Source organism: Ambystoma mexicanum, chromosome 7p, assembly GCF_040938575.1.
Source record: "Ambystoma mexicanum isolate Mex_15411 chromosome 7p, UKY_AmexF1_1, whole genome shotgun sequence".
Taxonomy (NCBI): domain Eukaryota; kingdom Metazoa; phylum Chordata; class Amphibia; order Caudata; family Ambystomatidae; genus Ambystoma; species Ambystoma mexicanum.
In genome coordinates, this window is record NC_090939.1 from 706,839,073 (window position 1) to 706,853,154 (window position 14,082).

Genomic DNA, 14,082 nt, shown 5'->3' on the forward strand with positions numbered 1-14,082 from the left:
AATGTCGATATAGTGACTGGACGCCCCTTCCCTTCCTGTAGCAAAATAAAGAAGAACATTCTGGTTTTACGCAGCGATTTAGCTTCGCCTAAATAGAGCAATATTGCTATGTGAATGTTAAATGTATGAAGTGCTTTTCTCGCCTCTTGTTTTTGGACTGAATACACCTACAAATTGAGCTACAGACACTAATGATCCACAAGAGTTCCAAGTCCCCTCCCCAGAATATGCAGATCCTCCTCCTCTGAGGACCAATGCTCCAATATTTAGTCAAGACCGGAAGACAAAGATTTAATAGAGGACATTTTTAGAAGAGCCAAAACCTGTGGCCCATGTCCTCTCCGATGCCCCCATGGAATTTGTAACAAGGTGACTTCAAGTTTCTATGAAGGCCCTACCGTAACCTAGTAAATACCTGCATTGATAAACCTTCTCCAGCTGATCCACTGCTAATACTTTGACTCTATTAAGTGACTTCATGCTAGATACCGCAGAATGCCAACAATGTTGTCCTTTTCAGAGGCTCCAATGCAACACAACAGTAAAAGGATCTATTTAATGGGTAGGAAGCTGTCAACCACTGTCGTGTACAATGTTTGCATCATTAACACAGCTGCCATTTATTTATTTATTACAACGTACAGACCAGGGAATATCACAGCGTTAGAACAGTACAAGTGAAAACGAGCAGAAGTCATATCATCGATACAGAATAGTGCCATTGTCAGCAGGTATAATAGAACTCGAAGGAATGCCATGCAAGAATAAAATTACAGAATTCCCAGACAGTTTAAAGACAATAAGGCACAAAGCATCATAGAGGGACAGCTGGAATCGAGTACTATTTTTTTTAGAAACCATTGACGCAGCAGTGACAGCATAGAGGCAGGTGGCTAGTGTCACTATTCTAAAAAGTTACTCATAGCTCAGACTCACAGCGTTTAAGCCCGAAACACAGGCTACACTTACAACAAGACACAGATGGTGAGCTGTTATTCGGAAAGGCGGTAGATGAAACACTAGCCAAGGCCTAGCAGAAGGATGAAACGCTTTATGTTTTAGGAAAGTTCTCTGGGAAATAAGTTCCTTGCAGGGGTCAGGGAGATAGAAGGAGAGGTTATGGACAGCATCTAGCGACAGTATATGCCACTCCCTACCGGGATCCACCCACAGCTCACGGGCACATTATCAACAGACCTCACATCATTGCCAGGATTTACAAAGATATTGTGGGACGCCAAGAAGAGCCAACGGGTGGGCTATAGGAGGCACCACCAGAGGTGGGCCTACCACAAAACAGTGACTTCCCCTACATTCGGCACTCCCAAGCAGCCCCAGCGGGAGGGGGCTGCAGTGCAGGGCAGGTGAGGTGAGGGAGAGAAGAAATGTTCCTCATTCATGGGAGGAAGCAATCACTGATCAACGGGTAAATACTACTGCATCAAATATGACACATCACCATTCAACATCCCGCCAAAGTGCAACCAGGCAGAACATCCAATACTCCTGCAGGCAGAAGTAACAGAATAAGTACAAAAAGGGGTGAGAACGAGAGAGAGGGAGACACGTATTTAATAAACATATTTCCTGCTACTCAAGAAGCACCTAAAGATGTGCCCAGCCCAGTACAAACAAGTTGGTCAATAACACAAGTTCAGGATGACCACCCTTCAGGAGGAAATGTCACTTTTAAAAAGGGGAGATTACATGGCAACTTTAGATACGAGAGATGTATAATTTCAAATGTCCATGTACCCAAAACTTTGCATATATCTCACATTGGGTAAGAAGAATGACGCTGACTCTTTAAGAACATTTTTCAACAAGGTTTATTAAATACTAATGTGAATGCCTAACTCTCCCTATGGGTATGGAATACCCAAAAGAATAACGAAAGTGCTCAGTCAGTCGACTTTTTCAATGTCCAAAAAGAATGTCAACCGTCCAAAAACTCCTACGATCCGACTATCAGTATTATAATAAAATAAAGGCAGGAGAATGACTCCTTTCTCCTGAGGGGTGCTTCCTGCACTTGTTTTCTTGATCTTCAATAGTCTTTAGCCACTCTATCAATTCATGTCATTCTTTCTTCATATTATTGCATTTAATCTCCACTTTAAATGTGCCTTTACTTGGCTGAGATTGGTTTATCATTGACCTATCATTGACCTTCAGCTCCTTATTCTTTCTTGCGTATGTCTCACAATTCTGATTTTGACACACAATTGGTTTCCCCTTCTCTCCATGGTAGAGATGTATTATCTTTATTATTCACTCCTTCTGGTATCTCTGTATCTCTCTGTTATTCAAAACACTCAAGTTCATTAATGTTGACAAACTTTTTTCACTTTCATTCCCTCCACGTTTTGGGAACGTTATTCCTTTGCTTGCACAATTCAGGTTAATCAAGGATACCACATTTCCATTCTCCTCCCCTTCAGGGATCAGTATTGTTCTCTTCTTTAAACTATCATAGTTCACATTCAACAAGGATATTTCACTTACATACAACTCTCCTTCACAGAGCGTTATTCTCCTTTTCGCTTCATCACAGTTCAAATTCGTTAAGTTTACTTTCTAGGCTTTTTCATTAGTACTGAGAAGAGTTAGTCAAATTGTATAATGCTCGTCCGTGATCTTCCCGTGCAACCCCCGTTACCATTGTCTTGATCAGTAAGCGTCACTGGCGTCAGCTTTGGTGTCCACCGCACTATTGGGCTGACTTCCTCAGCGACTCTCACATGCGATCCTCGTACCCACTCTCGTTTGTTCAGTGATTCAACGGGGAGCTGTGCCTCTCGATGTGGTCTCTGTATGGCAGAATCCGAGTTGTTGTGCAGGCCGGCTGCCCACCACGATTAGCTCTAGGGCACGCCACCACCCACTCTGTCAGCTTCTCGGCTACACTGGCTTCTCAGCGTTCTCCCTGCTGCTTCACAGCAGTTATGGATTTCGAAGGCTCTGTGTCCTGTTGCAGCTCCACCTCCTCTTCCAGGTTCATGTAGACAGGGGACCTCCCCTGCTTGGAGATGTGTTCCTCTCTCTGTTCTCTTCCCTCTTCTCATATCTTCATCTTTCAATCCACTCGTCCCAGTGGATTGGTTCCTTTTACTTAAGGAGCCAGTTTTTCTTTCTTCTGAATAATAGCTCCAGTTAGCTTCTTCTTCAACCCAGTCGTGATAGCCGACAGCATTTGACAGTCCCATACATGCCATCATATTTACTGGTGATGGGAGTTCCTCACAGGGACTGGAGCCTGTGTCCCCCAAGGGGAAGTCTCTCCCAGTGAGATCCCACTTGCCTCAACCCTTAGGGAGGGTGTTGCAGAGCAGGCTCACCTCCCTAGCCTCACAGGGGGGGCTCCCCCTTGGAGATAAGTGACAAAGTCCCTTGATTCGTCACAGTGGCTACCACTGGTAGCATCTTTGTGAATACATGCGGTGCTGATGCAATTCCAAAATGAATAACTTAATTGAAAGAGGTGTTTGCCCGCCCTGATCCCCAGGTATCTGCGATGACCTGGGAACATGGAAATACAAAAAATATGCATCATTCATTTTATGTAGCCATGTAGTCCCCCATTTCCAAAGGGGGGGGGGTCACCTCTTGAAGTTTGTCATTCTGAATGTCCGCAGTTTGCTGGACACATGTGTTACAGGTATCAGGTAATATTATCCCCATATATATGGTGTCATTGTTAGGTCTATTTTGGGCACTAGGAACACACACACAAAGTAAACACCTTTGTTTTCCTGGTTATTTGGCTCGATCGCTCCTTTTAGCATCACAATGAAGCTGCTGCTGATGTTTAAGCAGCTTCCTGTGGCATGGTGATAGCCTGAGAGATACTCTGGGCTGTGATCCTTGCACCGCTGCTTTTCAAAGGATCAATAGAGCATTTGTTGGCAGTGATCTCAGGTGTGTACAAGGGTGTGGGCGGTTTAACTTTGGCACGACTAGACTTTAGGAATGCTTAGGCATGCACTAGTTCTTTGGCAAAGTGGTTAAATGTATGCAGAAGGGCTACCGTGTTGCCTGTGGTGTGAAATGTTTTAAAGGCTGCCTCTAGTGTGTCTAGCAGTACATTCTTAAAGGTGCAGCACTCAATCACAGGGCTCTTGAAAGCCTAAAATAAGCAGTGTCACATAGCAATTTGCTATGCAATTCTGGAGGTTTGCAAATTTAAATTGACACGTCTGTAGCACAGCAGGCTATTTAAATTACCGGTTTCAATGAAAGCACAGCTCATCCTATGTTCCTCTCTTGCCCTAAAGGCACTATCCATCCTCTTTTCTTTATTCACTGCAAGTTCAAAAGGGCAAACAGTGACAGAGTCCAGCAGTAATTATCTCCTCTACTCTTAAAAGTGACAAAAGCCTGTGCCACAGAAAAGTTATTCCTTTTTTCAAAAACTTGCAAAGACGAGTATGCATTAAAACAGTCCTGCAATTCCATTCCTAAATAAATTAAGTTGTTACATAATGCATGATTACAGCATTGCTACTGTAAAACACTGCATTGTCCCCATGTCTTTCAGTAAAGTTTAGATTAGTGTATATAAATCTCAGTGTTAACCAGATTTCATTTTTTGGGGAAGGTGCATCATACGGATGAGTGAGTAACTTTGAAAATGTACATAATCACACAGCCAAATGCTTTTGATAGCACACCTAGTTCTATGACCTGCTGGTTGCATACATTGTGCAACTGGTGCTCAAACCCTGAGCTGATCCCAAACTCTTTGACATCCCATTGCTTAATACCAGCTACCCTGCATGACAGCAAAATAAAATATTTTACCTAGTTTGCCCAGTTCTCCGACTGCTATGCCATCCACTCTACTTAGTCCCTTACTTCCTTTCCTCTTACATAATGAATACACAAAGCTAACTAGATGTTTACAAACATAGTGATCAATAGAGCCTTCCAGTCTGTACATACACAGATCTGCTGCAATACCTTACACTGTAGTTAGCCACAAGAGCTCAATTTGCTCTACAATCAGGATTGCATTAAATATTCACACCTGTGGGAGAGAGCTGGCAAGTCTGGAGGTCGGGAAGGCAAGCACAATCTGCAATTACCTATCTGCATTTCATACCGGCACGCTGCACCTCTACCCAGCATTCACCCTGTCCTTTGAGACGGTGCACCAGGCCCCAGTCTCAACTGTAGTGCCACACCTAGACCCCTCCTGCCCACTCACCTGTGCACCTCCTGGACCAGCTGAAGGTACTGGAAATAGTTATTTCCAATTGCAGATGTATCTGAATTGCTCATAGTGATACACCTCTTTTGTTGGTGTGCAAGGCCTACCTGGCACGGGCTTGAGGGCAGTTAGTAGCCCTACCCTGCCTCCGAAAGGGGTATTTAACGCTATATTGAAAATAGCTGATGATGATGATAGGCAAGGGCCATCTTGTCCACCTGAAGTGCACTATTACCATGCCTGCTGCAACCCCATACTACGTACTTAGGGCCTCATCTCGAGTTGGGCGCTAACTCGGCGGTATTACCGCCGGGGCCATTAGCCCTACCGCCAAACCCCCCCCGACGCTATTAGCGCTGGATCACGGTTTTGCCAGAACGGTAAGTCCGCATTCCACATTGGGCCCATTCGGGAATTTCCCATTCCCCATTGGGCCTATTGGGGAATATTTGGCACCATTACCGCCGGCAGTAATAGCGCCGAAAATCGTCAGAATCGCGGCAGATTTGCCCCCAACTCAGAGCTGGTGGTAAATCCGCTAAACCCGTGATTTGGCAGACCCTTAAATGTGGCGATAATAGCGTTGCCGCCGCATTTAAGGGTTACTGCCAAACTCGTGATGAGGCCCTTAGTCAAAGGCTATGACTTTCCTTTAACATTGTGAACTTTGTGATTTATGAAACTTCTGAACTTCTCTGTACACAGCAAAGGATGGGTCAAGCATACAATATATGGGGCACTGCCGTGTGCAACACAAACTGCACCCAGCTGCACAGAGCATTGCACTGAAAACTGTTTTCAAAGCCTTTTCATCATATCTATTTGTGTCTATTCATGCAGCTAACCTTTACATTTTACATATGGACACTCATCTCACTAATGTCTTACTTCAGTGGTACACACAAATTGTTGCTCATTTTGTGTCTTGGGTGCAAATAACGTCTGGCGACATTAAAAATATAAGTGGAAAAATTGCTAATCAAATAGGTTTGTTTGCCAATTAAGAATATTTTAAATTAACAAACTCTGCTAACCAATTTGTGAAATCTAATGTATGACTTACTTTTAGCTGGGGCTTTGTTTGGCAGCTTTGTGTGTGATATGAGAATGGGGATTGTAATATGGTTGGTCCAATCAATGGGAAGAGGGTTTGACCATGAGAAGAGCGGAGAAGAGATGAAGATGAAGTTGAGCGTGTGGCCTTGAGAGGGGGAAGAGTACGATCTGTTTAAGATCAATGAAGTGAGTCAGAGGAAATAGGGATGTTGCATGTGCCTTTTACTCGATGGGACTCGGGACATATAAGTCTCTAAGGAGGACGTTATTAGAGTAAGTGAATGTTGCAGAGGAGATAACGTTGGGAAGATCATTGAAGTTACTACTTCCTTGGGGTTGCCTGTAAATATGGTAGAATGTAATAGATTAGTTGCTAGAGACGGGGAACGGGCGTGAGAGGATTTGAAGGAGCTCTGTGCATGGGTCAGGATTACATTGCAGGGCCAGGCAATCTTATAGATGACCTCCACTACCTCAGATGTTGGATACTAGAGCCATGGGATAAAACCACACCAAAGATGCAGGGGTGGGAGGGTTTAAACCACGTTTCGATAATAAAAATGGCATTGAGATAATGGTTGATAATGAGGTCGGCGAGGTCTGCCGCATGAGTGATCGTTAAGGAAGCGTTAACTATCATAACTTGTCAGATGGAAATAGCAGGTGCATGTTCTAGGGGTTGTTGACAAGGTGTGCCATGATGGCTGTCCTGGGCTACTTTGGGGAATTTGGATGTGGTGAGAGGAGACACATGGTGATGTCGACCTGGAGTAAAACAGGCAGAATAACTGGCCCTTGCCCCTTACCAGAACAACACAGGACCAAGCAGGAATTGCCTTTTGACCAGGACCAAACAGGATTTGCTGTTTTCTTTGTCTACCTTTCGCTTCAAACACCCAGGTGAGAGACACCCTTTGATCTAAATGTTAAAACGAGAAAGGGAGGGACAGGGCTAAACCGGTGGGTGTGGCTTAGGTCATGTGACCTAGATTCATTTGCAACAGCAGACCAACTGCAAAAGGAAAGAGGTTGGAAGTACGGGAAAGAAGAGTAGGAAACCAACAAGGCACCAAAAGATTAGCAGTGATTGACAGGTGAGTGGGGCTTAAGTCTTGTGGCCTAGCTCCATTTGTACCAGCTGACTGTAAAAGAAAAGAGGGTGAAATGCTACTTAAGTAAGGGGACAAAAAAGGAGTGACAAATCAAGAAGTCACTAACAGATTGAAAGAGTTGACACAAGCATTAGCCACTAAGGGGGTAAAAGGTACTGCAACTGCTTACAAATCATTGCAGGACTCTGCTAATAACATGTGTGCATAAAGACATACATATTAGCAGTCTGTAACATCCTATGGCTCACAAATATGGGGTGGAGGTTTGTAAAGTATAAGGCAGTGTTGTCATGGTGTGAACTTCCAGCAGAGCTCTGCAGATCTATGGACACCATCAAAGGTGTGGGTACCATTACATATTCTCTGACATGTCTCCCTTCACAAGTTCATTGACGTTTTTACCCTCCACTCACCAGAAATAGAGGTGAACTCCAGGTCAGGTCAAGGTGAACCATGAGACGCGCAGAGGGTGTGCAGAGCAAAGGAGTATGTACAAGACATCTGAAAATGTTTATGACTATTGGGTACGAGTGTGCTGAGCATGGGTGAAGACAGCAGTCTCCACGTCCAATCTTTGAGAGCCTCAAACAAGCTCGGTTTTCAGGAAACACCACATCATGAATAGGAACTCCATTGTATGCTAAGTATTCCCTAATACATGGAGTGAATGCTGCTCTGAAGGACTGTTGGGTATGTTGTTAAATCGACATATACTTCAATGAAAAAAACTTTAGTTGAAGTGACTTTAAGGTGCCGATTTAATGCCACTAAACCCCTGAGATTCATCAGGTTTTGGAAACTACAACACCATAAGGAACAAGTTACTTACCTGTAACTGTTGTTCTCCAGCATGTATCTGGCATGGATTCACATGCTCATGAATATTTCCCGTCGTCAGGCCGGGAATCCTCGGTAAAGAAAAAATCAGTATCAGTTTCGTTTCTGATCTGTCTTTCTCAGTAGTAACCAATCACTGGTCTCTGGGTCATACTGCCCCCAGCCAATGACTGCCCTCTCCCTAAGGCCCGCCACTGGCAGCCATCCTCAGATTTGGTAGCACGTGAAGTGGCAGTATGACTAAGTGAAGAGCCGCAGAGGGGTAGGAGGGAGGGTTCGCATGTGAATCCATGCCAGACCCATGCTGGAGAACAACAGTTACAGGTAAGTAACTCGTTCCTTCTCCAGCATGGGGTCTGGCATGGATTCACATGCTCATGAATATAAGAATACATAGCAGTACACACATGCACAAACACGGGAGGTGGCAAAGGATCAACATTAAGCATTTCTTACCTCCTCACCAGGCTCACCTTAGGTGAACAGGTTGCGCAGTACTGCTTGGCCGACCCTGGACTCCTCCCTGGAATCCCGGTCGACGCAGTAGAATCTCGTGAAGGTGTGCGTCGACCTCCACGTAGCAGCCCTGCAGATGTCCAGCAAGGGCACACCAGACAAGAAACCTGTGGTAGCAGCAATAGCTCTGGTCGAATGGGCTCTCGGACAGCCGGGAAACGGTCGGTTTGCCAACCGATGACAGTGCATGATGCAGCCGGAGAGCCATCTGGAAATGGAAGCCTTCGAGGGAGCCTTCCCTTGGTTCACAGGTCCAAAGTTCACAAACAGCTGTGATGTCCTCCGAAAACTCTTTGTTCGGTCCACGTAGAACTTCAGCGCTCTAGCTACATCCAGGGACTGCAAAGTCCTCTCGGCCGGCGACGAAGGCGATGGGGAAAAAAACTGGTAACACCAAGGGCTCGTTGCCACGACCTCTATCCCATACACAAACATGTCTGCATTAGTGGGCACCCCTCGGACAACTATTTCATTTGCTATTGTGTTAATCAACAACATTGCCCGGAGTGGGCATATTCCCATAGTTGAGCACACTATACCTCTTTCAGTAAAGGAAATGCTCATATTGAGTTTGCGAAGGAGATCTCTTCCCAGCAGGTTTATCGGTGAGTCTTCGTGGTACAATAGGGGTGCTCACACTGTCCCCCCCCCCATCTTTACATCCAAATCTTTAGTGTAAGGAACCGTGACTACACCCCCAGAAAAATCCCTGCGTTTCCAAATTCTTGCCAGACAGCAGAAATCCACCTTCCATTAGGCACGATTTTTCCGCTCTCGAGTCTGCCATGAAGATGAACTGTCTGTCTCCTATCTCTGCCCCCACCAGTGGTTCCTCGTCAGACGTAGGGTAGTTGATAGGACTGGACACGCAAGTGCTCTCTGTGGGCTGTTCTAGTCTGGGTGTGTGCTTGTCCCTGGAAAAAGAATATATTCTCCCCAACCATAGCTGTTCCCTGAAATGGCGTTGGTGCACCGTTTGCGGTGGTGGTGAAAGTATTATTGTGCGTGTTCCCCATTTGACTGTGGCGTGTTAATCGTTGTTGTATCCCCTGTGGTGGCGCTCTGGTACCTTGTGCGAGCCGGGTGTCAGTCTGTTGCTCTTGTCAATAACCTCCCCTAGGCAGCCCATAGGGACACTCTGGGTGGGGATGGCCAAATTGCTGTTCATTATTAAACCTGTGTGTGTTCTGGTAATACGGCATAAGACTGGCATGACATTCCCTCGCAAAATGGCCCCACCTCCCACATGACCAACATACTCCTTGTCCTCCTCCCCTGGGCCCTTGTCCTCCGTACCCCCCTTGCTGTCCCCGGTACCCACCTCTTCCTCTTCAAGGCCTTCCTTGCCTCTGGGGCCCTCCATGCTGCTCTTCTCCAGCCCATTGTTCCTGACCGTTTAATGCCCATGTGGCTGCCATCCTAGCCTGCAGCGCTGTCGGCCTTCCTTCTCGTTTCCCTGTCTTTCTGGGAGTAGTGCGGCTATTACTGCTGCGACCTTCTCCAGCTTATTTTGTACAAGTTTGGCTTTGTCAGCCAATCTCTTCTGTGCGATTTCCTTCTTCCTTTCTTTGATCCTCCTACAGTGATGCACTATAATGCTTTGTATTTTTCTGGCCAACCTTTGGCTTCTATCCCAGCAATTTTATCAAGGGCCTTCTGTACCTACTTCGGGAGGTCTCTCTTGATAATAAAGTAAAAGAGGGAAGTTGACTGGTCCCAGGCCGTGCCCTTCTCCGCCCTACACATATCCTACACCCAAAGAATGAACTCTGTAGCATCTTCCTTGTCCCCCATTGTGCATTCCATCACAGAGTGTAAATCGGGGGTATCAGGGAAAGTTCTCCGCAGTGCATCACATTGTTAAACAACGCCACATCATGTCGGTCACAGCCCATTGTTACTCCCGGGAACCCCGCCTTCACCCACACCCCGTCTGCTTGATCACCCACTGCAGATATCCCCTATAGCTAATGGAACCCCTTCTGTGTTTTTTTCAAAGGCATATATCCATTTCCCTGCACCCCTAGAAAGTGGGGTTAGTGCTTTCAACAACTTTGTTTTATCCATCAATGCCCAAGGCGCATAGTGAGGCCTTCCCGTCCCGTATGGATGAGGGGCATCTGTAGATTTGTTCTCCCCTTCCCTTTACTTACCTTTGATCCTTTTTTCTTCGCCAGCGCCATTTTCCCTATCCTTTTCCTGAGCCTTCCTTGCCACCCTTCTTCTCTCCCTTCCACCTGTGCGTTTTGCCGCTGCACTTGCTGACGGCCTCCTGTTGCTCCCCCCTCATACTCATCAACATTGCTCCAACATTATTCTTCTTCTTCCCTGTCAGATGTCGCGCTACTGTGCCCTACACTTACCAGATCACTTTCCTGCTCAATTCGCACTCTTAACCGGGGCACTATCAATGCGAAAGAGGAAGTCCCCGGACTTCCATTCTTCCTCTGCTATAGCAGAGGGGTTTCTCAATGGTTGTGGTGATGGTATCGGCACTCCCTCCGACTGCAGTAGTGTATTTTCACACAGTGTTCTTAGTCGGGACAACTCTGCTTGAGTGTTGGTCATTTGGGCTTCTAAATCTTGGATGATGCTATCCGTGTGCGCTGGGGATGTGCTTGTTAGACCATATGAACCCTTAGGGTTGTAAGGGGGGGGCTACTGCCAGCGTAGTGGGTGCACTTGGTCGGGGTAGAAATAACAGATCACAATATCCCTCAATAGGTTTTGTCAGGAATGGGTACAGCTTTTTTTGGTTCCTCACCCTCTTTTCTTCCTCCTCCTCCCTCTGACTTTGTGGTCACTACAGGTTGCGACTCCTTTTTTTTATTATTTGCAGGAGACGTTTCTTCGAACATCCTCCAGAGATCCAGCACTTCCCTTCTATTTTGGAGCTGCTTCCCTTTATATTTGCCCATTAAGTATGTCACCACAAGGTCCAACACCATCTTATCGAAAGACCCTACTTCTGGCCGTATTTGAGACAACCCTTCCCCCTTAATCTCCATTAGCCACTGCCCATGATCATTTTTTATTTTCTCACTATACAAGGGGTGGCGTTTGGCAGATGTGCAGGAGTGGTGTATCTGCTCCCATGATTTCTTCCCACTGTCTGGGTGCGTGTGTGTGTGGGTTTGTCAGTCACCACTGTGAATACTTCAATAATTTGTTATCTCCATCATCAACCTTTCAAATTGCATTTCAAAACATTTTGCTCGTGCCTTATATTGCTTTGATCACTTAGAACAAAAACATAGAACATAAACCAATTGACAAGTCCACCTGACAAACTGACGCACCTTTACTGACAATGAAAAACATGAAACATGTATTTATGATAACCTTTTATACCCTCTACCCTCTTTCAAGAATGCTATATTTTCCCCTTCATTCACACTTCGCATTCACCTCACCCTGGCCCCTCCTGCGCCAACCTCTTAAAAAACCTTTAGCACTACCAAAAGAAAGAATTGCTGCTACTTTCCAAGTCTACTCAATATACAAGACTCTTACTTCCTTTTTCCTCACTTCTATTCCTGCACTGGTCTAGACAGTACTATGTGGTTCCCGTATCTCCTCATATTTCATCGCCTTATATAAAAACCTAATGGCCAAATAGAAAAGAAAAAGACACCTTTAATCAACAATCACTCTCATTCACACCCAATCCAACCCATTATACGTTCAGTTACTATTTTCATCTGATCCTTCTCCTACCAATCTTCCCTCCTTTAATTCTTCTTGTAATCGATACTCACATGTCCGTGGTGGTCCGAGAGCCTCCGTTTGTAGTTTATCCACAATCGGGGTGCCTCCCCCAACCAAGCCGTCGCTCGCTCTGGCAAGCAGTTGGGTATTCGCAAAGCCGGGACCCGCAGAACCTGCTCTGGAGTGTACACGTTTTAAATACCGGTTGGCCGTAGGTGATGGTGGTCTTGATGGGGGTGCCCCGGATCTCTCCGCAGAGTACGGGGGTCTTCACGGATCAATCACATTGGGGTCACCAAATGAAGGTGGCCGTTCCCCAAACGCAGATCCCAAACACAGAATAAATGGACACACCCCAGTTGGGAATGAGACCAGGAGATAGATTGCAAGATGAACAGAGTTTAAGTCAGGTAAAAGATGCACGCAGAGGACTCTGATAGCGCTCTGCCAACAATACAGAAACAACACATTTTATGTACAACTTTCGTCATCAGTGACAAACAATATAGGTGTTGAATATTACATGGTCAGTGGTTTCACTACAATGTTACAGTATGGGCCATACTGGGATGGTGTAGCTTAATTGGCTGGTGTAGGGCTGTTGCTTCTCGCAGCACATGGGTCAGCTGGGCTCATCTGGGAGAGGTGAAGGTCAGAGATGTCGGACACAGATCATCTAATCGCTGTATTCCGACAACATAGAGAAAAGGCTAGAAACAACTAATCACATTAAAATCTGACTGACATTTAGTGGAAGTGCTATAAAGTTCAGCTAACAACTATATATCCAGCTTATACTTTGCCCTCCAGGAACAGTAAACCATAGTGCCTTAATCCCCAGCGCCCACCACGAAAGGGTTTGATCTACCTGGTGCCTCATGATACAGATTGATTGGTGTTGTTTCTTCATTGAATATATAGTACAGGGGGGCTTAGGGCTTCGGTGGGTGCGTGCTCTGGTCACTTCAGGTGGTTAAATGTGTATCAGCATCAAAGGGACAGAAGGGTCTGGGTTTCGCGAGTGGTGGGTGGGTGGGTGTGAAGGTGGGTGTTGAGAGGGCACATGCGGATGTGTGGAGATGAAGAGTACGCACCCCGGTCACAAACAGTGGTTCTCTCAGGCATTGAGAGTGGCACACAGTTTTTTGCACGGATCCAACATTATCGCTGAGGGGATATACCAGACAGGTAATTGTTTGAGGATACTGGATAAACAGGGGAGTTGGTTTTTGGAATTGGGGTGCCTTGCCAGGTGGCTGTAGAGCAAAGGGAAATGCCACAGCCCATGTTCATAGCTAGGAAAACATTGCCATATTGGAAGGAGAATTTGTGGAAGGTGCCGGATCACTTGTGGACCAGCAACCCACATGATGTGGTATTGTTGAAAAGTGTTGGAGCAGTTCAGATCAAACTGAAGCCAGGTGCGTTACTTCCATAGGTGAAGCAGTACCCTATGTCTAGAAAGGCTGACAAAGGGATTTATAAAACCATCATGGCACTACTGAAGCAAGGCATAATACAACCTTCTGTGTCCCCATGTAACACAGCCATCTACCCCGTGAAGAAGGCAAAGGGGTCCAGTTGGAGGATGGTTCGGGACTTAGGCCCTCTGAATAACATTGTTGAGGATGAGCTCCCGGTGGT

At 45.9% G+C, this 14,082-nt stretch overlaps 1 protein-coding gene across 10 annotated transcripts in view; it reads right to left on the reverse strand.

Annotated features, from left to right (window-relative positions):
* The window catches only part of AP1S2 (adaptor related protein complex 1 subunit sigma 2), a 380,836-nt gene that overhangs the window by 262,240 nt on the left and 104,514 nt on the right, over positions 1 to 14,082 (reverse strand). The window lies entirely within an intron of this gene.